General features: G+C 45.8%; 1 protein-coding gene across 2 annotated transcripts in view; it reads left to right on the top strand.

The window, feature by feature from the left end:
• Nucleotides 1–13,409, top strand: part of RIGI (RNA sensor RIG-I) — a 484,815-nt gene that overhangs the window by 322,744 nt on the left and 148,662 nt on the right. The gene's annotated exons all lie outside the window — the stretch shown is intronic.

Genomic DNA, 13,409 nt, shown 5'->3' with positions numbered 1-13,409 from the left:
GATTTTCTGTTTGCGTAATAGAAAAGACAAGTCTGAATGGATCTTCAGATAATTTGCAGCCTGCTTTTAAAGGGAAGGGTCATGAGACAGAGCCAGCCAGAAAAAGAAAGGTTTATGTGACAGTATACCTGTGCCTCCCGTCATACATTCTAAAGCAGGGCATGGGGAAAGAAATTCAGTAGATCCAAAGGTTACAGAACAGAGTAACTATACTTCATTTGAACTTAGAGAAGTCGACCCACATCATCCCAGTTCAGAAAGGCATCCATTGGCCCCCAATGGAGCAAATGATTGCATACAGAATACTCTACTGCTAGAAAGCTTTCCAGGGACAAGACTCAAACTGCCTGCAGAAACTGCTCACTGGATCAACCACGCCAGATTAAAGCAAGAAAGGATGGCAATAGACCCTTCAGACTTCTGGGCCTACAACCGTGGAATGCCTTGAGCCGACGTGTGACGAACCAACCCTGCCTGCCAGCCATTAAGAAGGTTTTCACTTCACACCACAACAGTTTTGTTACCACCCGTCAACCTTTGAGGTAATGAACCTCACTTTTCTAAGTACAAGATACAAGCTGATGATCCTGCATGACTGACTATCTGGCTAGCTATGAGTGTGTACAACTTCTGAATGGAGATCTCACATATGGACCTGCATTACAATATTCTTAATGCTGTGAAATGCCCCAACCCAGCAAGCCTTAGCTTTACAAAATAGACAGGAGTATAAACAAATGATATGAAGAATTATTGTAAACTGAAGGGGAACACAACTTGCCTAGTTTTTCCTGCCCGCAAAGGCCAACACTCTCAACCGAACTCTGGAAGATGAAAATTGTCCTGCTATAACAAGTTTTTGGGAAGAGTGTGTAGGAATCTGGCCTGGTGTGTGCTGAGCACCTATGGTGTTATCACCTTATACCAGGCCCAGGTACCCCCTATTAGTGAGGTGTAGTCACTATCTAGGAAGCCAGGCTCTCTTGAGGTAGCTGTGGATGAGCAGCAAAGGCTTGTCTAGGAGAAATGCAAGTTTATGCAATACCAGTATAGTCACACAGCACTTACACATATGAAAGAACCACACAGTGTACCAAAGATAAAAGCACTTTATTATGGTAACACAAACACTAAAATACAGTATAGGCAATACTCTACTTGCAGGTGAGTAAACACACTATTATGTGCACATTAGTAATCAGGAATGGGCATGGAAGCAATAGAAAACAGTGAATTAACAGTAAATAATAGAGACCCTGGGGGGAGACCAAACCATATATGGAATGCAAAAGTAAATGGAATGTGAAAAGCAGACCCCCACCCAACGAAGTGGAATCTATAGAGGGGAGCTGGAGGAACTAGGAACCCCAAAGGGAAAGTACAAGAATGTCCCCCAGCGACAAGGAGCGACGAGATAAGTACCTACTTTTTCACAGACCCATAGGTAAACTTTGTAAAAGGATTGTGCAGACCCAAGCAAGATTGGAAGAAACAGAAGATGGATCCTGACAGAAGAGGGCCTGCAAATGAAGGGGACCAAGTCCAGTTCCAGTTGGAGTGTCCGATTGGGGCAGGAGCCACTACCCTGCCCCACAGTGAATGTGGCAGGTGCATTTTTCAACCCAAAGGGCATCATAGTAAAGTGATAGTGGCCACTAGGGGTGGAAAATGCTGTATTTGGCATAGCATCCTCAGATAACTTGATCTGCCAGTAGCCAGACGTCAGATCAAAGGTGCTCAGATACTTGGTAGATTCCAGAGTATCTATAAGCTTATCTGCCCTAGGGATAGGATGAGCATATGTTTTAGTAACAGTGCTGAAACCTCTGTAGTCTGAATTAAACCTAATTTCCCTTTTGCCATATTGGGAGTGAGGATTTGGGACAAGCACTGCAGGGCTAGCCCAAGGACTATCTGAGGGCTCAAAGACCTCTGGGTCTAGCATCTTCTGAACTTCATATTTGATGCATTCCCTTACATGATAAGGTTGCCTGTCGATTTTGCTCTTGACAGGCAAGCTGTCCCTGGTGTCAATGGTGTGTTCACACCATGTGGTTTGACCATGTGTCAGGGGGAACAGTTCTGAGAACTGCTCTAGCAGGTTTCTGCAGTCCTCTTTTTGGGACTCAGAGAGGCAGTCAGCAAGCACTACCCCATCAACTGAGCCATGAGCTTAACTGTGGGAGAAGAGGTCAGGGAGAAGATCACTATCTTCTTCCTGTCCCTCATCAGTTGCCATGAGCAGAGTCATATCAGACCTGTCATAATAGGGTTTAAGGCGATTCAGATGGAGCACCCTGTGTGGGCTTCTGAGAGTGCCAAGGTCTACCAAGTAGGTAACCTCACCCTTTTTCTCCACAATAGTGTGGGGACCACTCCACCTGTCCTGGGGTGCACTGGGAGCCACAGGCTCCAGGACCCACACCTTCGCTCCAGGCTGATAAACAGTTAGGGCAGCCTTATGGTCATGCCATTGTTTCTGTAACTCTTGGCTGGCCTGAAGGTTTTTAGTAGCCCTCTTCAGGTACTCAACCATCCTTGATGTGAGGCCAAGCACATAATCAACAATGTCTTGTTTAGGAGGCTTTAGAGGTTGATCCCAGCCTTCTATAACAAGAGCAAGGGGACCCCTAACAGGGTGCCCAAACAGAAGTTCAGATGGGTTGTAGCCCGCACCCTTCTGAGGGACCTCCCTATAGGTGAAAACGAGGCATGGTAACAAGACATCCCACCTCCTTCTGAGTTTTTCAGAGAGTCCTTTTACCATACCCTTGAGAGCTTTATTAAACCTCTCAACTAAACCATTTGTTTGAAGGTGGTACGGAGTGGTGAACTTGAAAATAACAACACATTCCTTCCACATGACTTTCAGGTAAGCAGACAAGAAGTTTTCACCCCGGTCTGATACCACCTCTTTAGGAAAACCCACCCTTGAAAAGATACTAGGAAGGGCTTTTGCTACTTTAGGAGCTGTAGTGGTTCTAAGAGGACTGGCCTCTGGGTACCTGGTGGCATTGTCCACTACTAACAGTACGAATCTGTTCCCAGAAATGTTGGGGGGTCCAGGGGGCCAACAATGTCCACCTCAATCCTGTCAAAGGGAACCCCAACCACAGGAAGTGGAATTAAGGGGGGCTTTGGAGTACCACCTGTCTTGCCACTGGCTTGGCAGGTGACACAGGAGTGACAAAACTCCTTTGCGTGTTCAGACATGTGGAGGTCAGTGAAAGTGTGGGACAAACCTGTTCCAAGTCTTGCTTTGCCCCAGGTGACCTGCTAGGGGAATGTCACGTGCCAAGGTCAACAGGAATTCCCTAAACTGCAGAGGAATCACCAATCCCTTGGCGGTACCAGGTTTAGGATCCCTTGAGTCTGAATATAGGAGACTGTTTTCCCAATACACATTATGGGTGCCACTGACATCCCCTCCCTCTTGTGCTGCAGCTTGCTGCCTCAAACTCTCCGGTGTGGGACAAGTTTGTTGCTCTCTACTGAGTTCTTCCCTGGTGGCCACCCTGCACTCAAGAGCTCAGCTCTTCTGGTGTAGGTTCCACCCCAGGAGTGAATTCCTCTTCCTCAGCAGTTGAATCCTCACTGGAGGATGTAGCAGGGGGTACCTTCATACCCTTCCTGCTCTTGGGTTTAGGAAGCTCTTGGGCATTGTTCCAGGCTCTAAGGATCCTTGCTCTTTTTGCTTTTTAGCCTGTTCTCTTGTGAGGGCGAAGATATTCCCTGGGATGACCAGCATTGCTGCATGGGCCTCCAATTCCACCTCAGCCCAAGCTGAAGTCTCCAAGTAATTCCCTAGTAGACACTCTACCGGTAGGTTTGAGGAAACCATAACTTTCTTAGGACCAGTAACCCACCAAGCTGAAATCAATAACTGCCATGGGGTGGCAAAAGGTGTTATTATGAATATCAGTCACTTGGTATGTGTGACCAAGTAGGTGTTTTGCTTATGTGTAGGAAAATGCCACTGTTGGCATGGTTACCCCCTAAAGGTTTGCCTTTTGTTGATGCCAAGTTCTCTAAGTTCTCTAAGGGCTGCAGCATGTATTATGCAACCCTGGGGACCCCTCACTCAGCACATGCACACTGGCTCACAGCTTGTATGTGCAGGTGGGCAGAAAAAGACTAAGTCGATATGGCACTCCCCTCAGAGTGCCATGCCCAAAGCCCACTGCCTGTGGCATAGATAAGTCACCCCTCTAGCAGGCCTTACTGCCCTAGGGCAGGGTGCACTATACTACAGGTGAGGGCATAGCTGCATGAGCACTATGCCCCTACAGTGTCTAAGTCAATTCTTAGACATTGTAAGTGCAGGGTAGCCATAAAGAGTATATATGGTCTGGGAGTTTGTCAAACACGAACTCCACAGTTTCATAATTGCTACACTGAATACTGGGAAGTTTGGTATCAAACTTCTCAGCACACTAAACCCACACTGATGCCAGTGTGAGATTTATTGAGAAATGCACCCAGAGGGCATCTTAGGGATTCCCCCTGCATGCCAGCCCAACTGCTAGGGCTAGGCTGACCGGTCTCTGCCAGCCTGCCACTTCCAGACTAGTTTCTGGCCACATGGGGTGAGTGCCTTTGTGCACTCTGTGACCAGGAACAAAGCCTGTCCTGGGTGGAGGTACCTCACCCCTCCCCTGCAGGAACTGTAACACCTGGCAGTGAGCCTCAAAGGCTCAAGCCTGGTGTTACAACACCCCAGGGCACTCCAGCTAGTGGAGATGCCAGCCCCCCTGGACACAGCCCCCACCTTTGGCAGCAAGTCCGGAGGAGATAATGAGAAAAACAAGGAGGAGTCACTCTCCAGCCAGGACAGCCCCTAAGGTGTCCAGAGCTGAGGTGACCCCTTCCTTAGAAAACCTCCATCTTGCCCTATTTGACCTCTGCACCTGACTGGCCCTGTGTTGCTGGTGCTGGGGGTTTGGGGTTGACTTGAACCCCCAACGGTGGGCTGCCTATGCCCCGGAGACTGAACTTGTAAGTGCTTTACTTACCTGACAAACTAACCTTTACTTACCTCCCCCAGGAACTGTTGAATTTTGCAGTGTCCACTTTTAAAATAGCTTATTGCCATTTTATGCCAAACTGTGTACATTACTGTTTTACTTCAAATCTCTATATTCGCCTATGCCAAGTACCTTACAATTTATGTACTTACTTGAAATCTGAATCTTGTGATTCTAAAATAAATTAAGAAAATAATATTTTTTCTATATAAAAACCTATTGGCTTGGAGTTAAATCTTTGAGTGTGAGTTCCCATTTATTGCCTGTGTGTGTACAACAAATGCTTAACACTGTCCTCTGCTAAGCCTAACTGCTCGACCACACTACCATAAATAGTGCATTAGTATTATCGCCACTATCAACCTCTAAGGGGAACCCCTGGACTCTCTGCACACTATCACTCACTTTGAGATAGTATATACAGAGCAAGCTTCCTACAGGAGACACCAGTTTCTCAGTCACCTTAGTGACACTGGCACCTGTGTCCCTGTAGGCCTCAGCCTCAACACCATTAATTAGGGGATGCTGCCTGTACTTACCCATATTAAGGGGAGCGGCATCAAGGGTGGCAAAGTCAATGCCCCATCAGAGACAATGACAGCCTCAGTGGTCTTTCTAACTAGCCCAAACCCCACTGCAGTCCCTAAGATGAGCTCAGCTACACTCTTGGACTGACTACTGTTAGTAGTCCCACCCCTACTGCTATCGCTAGGGACACTAGGAGTAAAAGTGGAGTGAGTAGTGGTGGAAAGCTTGGTGCTTTTCTTAGGACAGGAGCTGTCCCCTGCCCTTTAGCCTTTGTTTCTACAAACATAGCACCAAGGCTTTTTGAAGCTGGAAGAGGAGAAAGATGATTTGTTCTTACCCCTGGAGGAGTTTTTTGGGCCTGATGAAGACTCGTTGTGTTTATCTTTGTTCCCACTCTTGTCTTGAGACTTACCTGATTCCTTCTTTTTGTGGTCACCACCTGTGTGAGCCTTCCTACTCACCCTGGTGCAGACCCATTGGTATGCCTTCTTTCCCCATTCTTGGTGAGAGGTCAGATCAGAGTACACCAAGTACTGATGCAGCTGGTCAGTTATTTAAAATGTGCCCTCTTAGGATTAGGTTAATCAAGCCCTGGTAGCCACTTACTTTGCTCCCATGCTACCAGTCTTCCAGAGCTTTCACAGAGCAGTCCACAAAATCTACCCAATCTTGGGAGGACTCTTTTCTGGTCTCTCTAAACTTAATCCTATACTGTTCAGAAGTCAGACCAAACCTATCTGATAGTGCTGCTTTCAAAACTGTGTAATTCTTTGCATCTTCTTCTCTGACAGTGAGAAGTCTGTCACTACGTTTGTCAGAGAAGGAGAGCCACAATATAGCTGCCCACTGCCTTTGAGAGACCCTCTGTACCTTACAGGCCCTCTCCAAAGCAGTGAACCACTTATAGATATCATCTCCCACCTTGTAAGGTGGGACTACCTTTTTCAGGTTCCTAGAGTCAAAAGAATCCTCCCTGACCCTAGTGTCCCTGAAACTGAAATTGCTGCTGCCATGGGGTACTAACCCCACACTCTGCTTCTCTCTCTCTCAGCTTCTAGAGCCTCCCTATCCAGGGTAAGCTGTTGCTGCTGCAGTCTCAGCTTAGCCTCATCCAATGTCAGTTGTCTCAATTCCATATCTAGGGAATCCTCTCCTGAATTGGGACAGTGGGTCCTCTCAGATACTGAGGGTAAGTGAGAGTTAGCAGGGAAGGATCTATTCTTCCTTCTGGGGACCCGCTGAACCAGGCCTCTTGGAGTAAAGGTGGCCCCCCTTCTCACTACCTACTAGGCTTCTGGCAGGGCTGTGGTGATCCCCAGTGTGTGCCTGAACTATCCTAGCTGGGATTTGTGGATCAGACTCTGCTTCCCCTTCCTTCTCCTGGCTGTCAGCAGTGTCCTGATCAGCCGGGAGGAGCAAGCCCAGAAGCAGACTCTTGTTGGGATTTCTCCCTGTCTTCAGATTTCTCTCAGCACACATCTCACTTAAATTTTGGAAAGTTAAGCCCTCATATTGAGAGTTCAGGGCCTGAGAGGTGAGCTTAACTGAGGACATGATGTCTAGATAGAGTGGTGTAGGGGTCCCTAACTACTCTAACACTAGGCTCCCAGCAACGTTTGGAGCAAGGCTGTTCGGCCCATTACAGTCTAATGCCAAGTGTATGAAGGAAGGCACAAACAGTTTATTTCTGACAAAGCTAAATATTTATGAGGTCCCAAAAGCGAGATTGTCATTATCATTTACAACGCCAACAGCTCTAACTCCCACTAATGCGAGACCTATTGCATTGCAAATGCTTGTTATGTTTTAAGATTTGAAACTCCTCCCTGGCTTCAATAGAAACAAAGCCACAAGTTCTAGAAGGAGGTACTTCCTTTCGGCAGCTATTTATAAAGTTAGTTTTGGTACCAAAACAAACTTTTTTTTATTGTTTGAGGGCAGAGATTTGCTAAGTAAAACTTAAAACTCACACCTGTAGTGGTACTTTGAATATGTCCATTTTACAGAGGCAGTACCTGGAACTAGAATGGCAGCTCCAAGGCATTACCTTGATGCCACAGAGGATTCACAAATTTTTGGAGGTCACCAAAAAAAAAAAAATGATTCCAGTGAAAGTATAGTTCCACTTTCAAATACTTCTTGACCTTTTCAAACAAAGCATTACACTCCCTGCCATAGGAAAGGTCTACAGCAAAGGAGGCTGGTCTAGTATTTTTTGTGGACTCCTCATTTTTGGTGATGCAACATTTTTTTCTGCAACACAGTGGCTTCTGGACAGGAAGAGGAGAAAGGAAACTTATAAGTCTATGAAGAGGATTAACAGGCAGAACAACGTGGAGACAAATCACCACCTGAAAGGATTGTGTAGTACGTTTTTACAATACTAACAGGAGAGAAGAAGTCTACCTTTTTGAGGATTCAATACTTGGGTCGATTTCATGCTATATAAATCCACAGAAAAATGTACAAAACACCACAAGACACAGCTACATGAATTAATGATTATGTAAAGTCATCAAAAGGTGAAGGGCAAACAGCAAAAACAAACCACGCGTGTGAACACAAGTGATTACTGACAAACACAAGAGGCAGAAAACAATCAAAACATTTTTTTATAAACAAGACCCTTGTAACACAAACTCCTCTCAGCTATCAAAACAAAAGCTCAAGCTATAAGAGAGTTGAAATATACATCAAATTATGCAACAGGTTATGATTTGGGGCCTCCCTCTAACCTAGTGTGACTCAGACGATGACCTGGACAGAAAAAGCACAAGCTCTGAATGTTTTGGTGGTGGTCCCATTGTCCTAGGACCACCACAGGATAAGTTATGGGCAAAGTGTGCTGTAAAAGGAATGCCCTGCAAAGCATTATGGGGTGAGTTTCCGAGAGTGCAGTGAATATTGTAGTATCAGCTCTCCCACTGTGCAGGGAGAGCCACTGTTGAGGATTCAATACCTGGGTCGATTTCATGCTATATAAATTATAAAGCCACAAACAAATGTACAAAACACACACAAGACACAACTACATGTATTCACTGATTATGAAAAATCAGGAAAAAATGAAGGGAAAAAGCGGAAAACGAACCACACGCGTGAACATGAGTGCTTACTGACAAACACAAGAGGCAGGAAACAAAACAAGCATTTGCCATGCAATGGGTCTAGCATTTGCTCGGGTTAGAGCTATTAGCGTTGTAAGGGCCAGATGTAGCAAGCCGTTTGCATGTCGAAAACCGCAGTTTGCGCCAGGCAAACGGTCGAACGCGATGCACATTCACAAATTGCGAGTCGGTACCGACTCGCAATTTATGAATGCGACTCGCAAATAGGAAGGGGTGTTCCCTTCCTATTTGCGACTCGCATTGCAATTCAGAAATGCTTTGTGACCGCGAATGCGGTCGCAAAGCAACTCGCAGTTACCACCAGTGTCACACTGGTGGTATCTCATTCGCAAAAGGGAAGGGGTCCCCATGGGACCCCTTCCCCTTTGTGAATGTCGACAAAAATATTTTTCAGAGCAGGCAGTGGTCCTATGGACCACTGCCTACTCTGAAAAAACGAAACCAAATGGTTTCGGTATTTTTTTCATTTTGCAACTCGTTTTCCTTTAAGGAAAACGGGTTGCAAAATGAAAAAAAAACTGCTTTATTTAAAAAGCAGTCACAGACATGGAGGTCTGCTGACTTCAGCAGGCCACCATCCCTGTGAGTGCAGGGACTCGCTATGGGGTCGCAAAATGCGACCCACCTCATGAATATTGATGAGGTGGGTCTCTGCGACCCCATAGCGAGTCGCAGAAGGTGTCTGAGACACCATTCTGCATATGCTTTTGCGATTCTGAAATTGCGAGTCGGTGCGACTCGCAATTTCAGAATCGCAAAAGCATATCTTGCTACATCTGGCCTTTAATTCCTAACTGGACTTTTCTTGCCACATAAATTGAAAATGAAAAGTAAAACAGTTGACATAAGCGAGCCGATTCAAAGTGCCAGGGCTGCCATAAGCGTGAGTGCGAAGGAGAGAGACACCATTCTGCATATGCTTTTGCGATTCTGAAATTGCGAGTCGCACCAACTCGCAATTTCAGAATCGCAAAAGCATATCTTGCTACGTCTGGCCCTTAATTCCTAACTGGACTTTTCTTGCCACATAAATTGAAAATGAAAAGTAAAACAGTTGACATAAGCGAGCCGATTCAAAGTGCCAGGGCTGCCATAAGCGTGAGCACGAAGGAGAGACACAAAAGGAAAAAGTTCACTCGCAGTCAAACATATCAGCAAACATGCAATTATTCATGTAATAGGGTAGATCCCCAAGGCGGTAATAAAAAAACAGCTTCAGCCGCCCGCCAACGTCATAATGAGGGCCTAGGTGTCCATGGAAACACACATCGCAGTACGATAAATGCAGATGTTCAAGGTGAAAACGAATAAAGCAAAACAAAACTGGGAAGATTCTGCAGATATCTGTATGATCGAAGAGTGGGCTCACGAACATAATATAAGACAAGCATTTGTAATGCAATGGGTCTCACGTTTGCTCGAGTTAGAGCTATTAGCGTTGTAAACTCCTAACAGGACGTTTCTTGCCACATAAACTGAAAATGAAAATATAAACAGTTTCACATAAGCGAGCCGATGGCTGCCATGTGCTTGAAGCAAACACACAAAAGGAAACAGAAGAAACGTATGGGCAAAAGTGCAATTATCCATGTAACTGGAAAAAGTGCAGTTATCTATGTAACAGGACCGATGTCATGCAAAGCCCTCAACTACTGCCCAGCGAGATGACACTGCCTACGAAACAAAGAGAAAAAGTAGTCCAGGAACCATACATGGAACCTCATATGTTTTCAGCAGTTGGCCGGTACGCTCGAGGAGGGCTAAACACCAGCAAAAAGGCATGACGTCTGCATGCCTTTCACTAATCAAATCAAGCAAATTTTAAAAGGCAAGGCCAAGAACCAACCAGAGTGATGGGTGTGGTTACAAGCCCATAGAAAGATAACAACAGGGACTGATTACTTTGCACGCTCAACACTAAAAAGGAGCAATCTGATTAGTTAAACCATGCAGACTATCTACAAAAAAAAAAACACAGCCGCAAGAAATAAGAGGCAAACCCTTTAGAGGCATACTTTTCTCTCTGTATCTTTAGACTGAGAAAAGGAATCAGCCTCCTAAAGACAGCACCTTGGAAACATCAAAAGAATATTTTTCAAAATTAAAAAAAAGTGAAAATGTCCAAATAAATGTGTTTGTGGCAATGGTAAAAGAATGTTTCCAGAAAAAAACACCCAATGAAGAACTCAACAAAGCGAACCCTAAAAAACACACAAACAAACAACAAAAGAATATTGGTTGTCCGTAGTGGACTTTGTGCAGGACTTGGCTTCAGGCTGGGAATTGCAACCACCTCTGCAACAAATGGCTAGAGGCTACATGCGGGGATTGCCCCATCCATGGAGGGTGGGTCACAGAACAAGGCGGGGGTTAGGCCTTCCCCCGCGTGTAGCCCACAGGAGATGGCTGTCTACTCATGGAGGGTGGGCTTCAGAGACTGGTGAAGGCCATGCCATTGGTCCATTTCCAACTGCACATGCCTGAAGGCTGTACACAGCATTGGTTCCCTATCTGCAGAAAATGGAGCGCGGGGCCCACCCCCTGCTTTGCTGTAGGGGTAATTTACCTACTGCAGATTGTGTACAGGGACTGCAGTCAGTCCCACCTACGTACAGTAAAGGTCTGTGCATAGTGGTATGAGAAATTGGTTTATTGGTTGATGGGAGAGTTTATGCAGCATTCAAACAGGATTAAAGTGACACAGCAATTTAGAACAATATAGTAGAATGTAATACATTATTTGACACCAAAACAACAAAAACTGTAGATATGGACTGTGGAACTGGAGATATGCAGTTCCAAAGATTTTGGTAATTATAGCACCCAAAAGCACATAGAGCCATTCACAGTTATCTGGTCATACGAAACCAGGGGAAAATCACAAGCTCAGTCCGACTACAGTGAAGCATGGGCTGGAGCACGGACTGGATACAGAAACCAGGTTAATCCCACTGAAAATGTTGCCTTCTCAAAGTCTGCGCAAAGTGTCCAGTTCATACTGGAGGAGGCCTCAGAGAGAGCATCGTGGATGGTTAGTGCTGTTGCGTGAAGAGTAGGCTGGGCATCACAGATGGTTGTCACCGTACCATGAAACTCCTGTCAGGTGTCAAGGATGACGCTGCTGGAGCTTTGCGTTGTTGGTCACCGCAGGCTGTTGATGCTGTAGCATGAAGAGCAGATCTCACTTACCAGTCATTGTCTGCGGTCACCATAGCACATTGAGGTGGATCCACCTGAGCCTGTTGTTGGTGATTATCGTGGGCAGTGAGATGTCTGCATGAATGGACCCGTTTGCGGTTGCGAAGACCCCCAATCTTCAGGATTTCTCCTTCTTCCTCAGAGGTGTGCACTCTAATAACAACCGAGGTCCCAGGACTGGGGACGGGCCTGTTAGTGATCAAGGACTCACTCTAGAAGAGGCCAGCAGGGCTCAAGCAGGTCAATTTGCAGGTCCAGGCAAGGCCAGTTTCAGGAGGTCAGCTGGGCAGTTGCAGGGAAGCCTCTGGAGCTTTTTGGGTCAATGTAGCTCAGAACAGGAGGTCAGCCAGCTGACCCTTGGAGTCACTCTGTGTGGGATGAAGAGGCAGGTCCAGTCTTCATTCTCAGAGAGCAAGACAGGCCTCAAACAGTAGGACAGTCTTCTAGCAGCAGGGTAGTCTTTCTTCTGTAGTATCCACAGGTCCAGGGGTGTACTGAAGAGTGGCTCTGAGAGGCCTATTGTCATTCCTAGTGCCAGTTTTGAAGTGGAAAAAACTTCTAGCATTTCCCCTCACAGATGTTTCTGGAATTTCCTTCCTCCCTGATTTGGTCACAGGATGCCTGGGGTGACAAAACGCTAGGGTGAAGTCTTTTGTGTGTGTGTGTGCTGAGGCAGCTCCTTTGAAATGTAAGTGGGGCTGTGCACAGTTCAGTCCCCTCCCATCCTATAAGGATGGCCTATCCTTCTAACACCCAGTTCTCTTTTGTGTTAGTGTCTGGGAGGAATACACAAAGACCAACTGCTAACTACACCTAGTCATGTGACCTAGAATACTGGCTTCAGGCACCAAATGGTTAAGTCAAAGAAATGCCAACTTTGTAAAAGAGGCATTTTCAGAACTAACGTAAAGTCTGACTTTGCATAAAAGAGGATTTTTAAATTGCAATTTTTTAGGGACATGCCAAATAAAAGTTACCACTTATTAAATGTAATAAGGTAACCCAATGTTAACCTATGGGCGAGGTAGGCCTCACAGTACTGAAAAGTGAATTTGTGAACTTTTCACTACTAGGACATGAAAACGTATAAATACATGTCAAATATTTTAAATACAATGCACCCTCCACTATGTGCTGTTCAGGGCTTACCTTAGGGCTGACCTGTATGAATTAAAAGTGGAGTTTTAGGCTTGGCAAATGGTTCATCGAATTGGCAGTAGACTGCACACAGGGTGCAGTGGCAGGCCTGAGACATATTTTAGAGGGCTACTTTATGGGGTGGCACAAAAAGTGCTGCAGGCCTTCTAGTATTTAATTTACTGGTCCTGGATGTATGGTATACTACTTTACTAGGAACATATACATAAATTAAATATGCCATTCACTGATAAGCCGATTTTGCCATGTTTTAGGGAGTGAGCACAAGCACTGTAGCACTGGTTAGCAGCTGTAAAGTGCACAGGCTCCCAATGCCCACAAAAACAAGATTCAGTAAATGGAGGGGTGAAGGCAAAAAGCTTGGTGGTGACCC

The sequence above is a fragment of the Pleurodeles waltl genome, chromosome 1_2 (genome assembly GCF_031143425.1).
Source record: "Pleurodeles waltl isolate 20211129_DDA chromosome 1_2, aPleWal1.hap1.20221129, whole genome shotgun sequence".
NCBI lineage: Eukaryota > Metazoa > Chordata > Amphibia > Caudata > Salamandridae > Pleurodeles > Pleurodeles waltl.
Note: the sequence above shows the minus strand (reverse complement) of the source record. Positions and strands in the feature narration are given on the sequence as shown.